This window comes from Lissotriton vulgaris, chromosome 7, assembly GCF_964263255.1.
Source record: "Lissotriton vulgaris chromosome 7, aLisVul1.2, whole genome shotgun sequence".
Classification (NCBI taxonomy): Eukaryota; Metazoa; Chordata; class Amphibia; order Caudata; family Salamandridae; genus Lissotriton; species Lissotriton vulgaris.
In genome coordinates this window covers 1,329,700,100-1,329,701,190 of record NC_141695.1, presented here as the reverse complement: position 1 = coordinate 1,329,701,190, position 1,091 = coordinate 1,329,700,100, and the positions used below count along the sequence as shown (strand labels likewise).

Sequence of the window (1,091 nt, the reverse complement as noted above, 5' to 3'; positions counted from 1 at the left end):
CATGAATTTGACTCCATGGAAAAGGTGTCCTGCAGTGCTCTGTTGGGGTTTGATGTGCATGAAATGGATATCTCCTGTCAAAGCTTGTGATTATTAGTGTGCATGTTTTTGCTGTAGGAATGTTGTCTGTTACTGCCATGAAAGAGAGAGGGCAACCTCACAACCACATGCCTAGAATGTTTGTTAGAATGTATATCATCATCCTACTCCACAATGGCTCCTGAGATACTCATGGCCTCAAGCCTGTCCAACAGATATGGTCTTTGAGTGAACCTGACTTTAAATCTAGTCACAGGCAGTGTGGTCTCTAGTCACAGGCAGTGTGGTCTCTATCAGGCAGATCGCAAGCGCAACTATTTGGCAGACTGTGCAACAGGGTTGTTAGCCCTGTAGTCCAAGAACAGGAATGTGGTAGCCTATCTGGAAATCAAAGGTGTTGGCATGTCACTGCTCCCAATCCACTCCTCCATATGGATGCATTATTATTTAGGATGGAGGGGGCGGCCATTGGCTAATGTCCCATCCATACTGCACAGTTTTTTCCCCTCATGCTTGAAAGCATGTATCGAGGGATGTTGCACAACGTCCATTTACCCAAAATGGAGGGGATGGTTTTGTTTGTCACGGAGAGTGATGCCTTCTTGCCAATAGCAATACAGAAATATCATGAAATGTGAGAGTAGCACTTACAAAACGTGAGTGGCTGGCGCTTTCACTGAGCCAATATTTAAATATCTTCAACACTGCTAATAAGGTTGAGACTATATTTTGTCTTCCACTCTAGGAACAAATAGTTTTTGAGCATATGTTCTCGAAGTTGCACTGTTAGCACATAGTTGGAGGGGGGGGGGCGTGCATGTTCTTGTACTGATGCACACAGGAACATCCATGTGCAGACTTGCTGAGGTCCTCTTGCATAGATTAGCATCACCCTACCCAGCCATTTGCTGAAAGGAAGAGGGTAAATTCTTCACTCACTCCTTGTCACCCCTCTGTCTGGCAGAGATATGTCTAAAGTTTCGTAGGTTGGGCTTCAGTGGTGATTTCTCATTGACCTATATGTGGCAACATCTTTGGTTTCCTTACCTGCA

At 44.9% G+C, this 1,091-nt stretch overlaps 1 protein-coding gene across 1 annotated transcript in view; it reads right to left on the bottom strand.

Moving 5' to 3' along the window:
- LOC147703615 (microfibril-associated glycoprotein 4-like) overlaps window positions 1–1,091 on the bottom strand; it is a 742,150-nt gene that overhangs the window by 330,623 nt on the left and 410,436 nt on the right. The window lies entirely within an intron of this gene.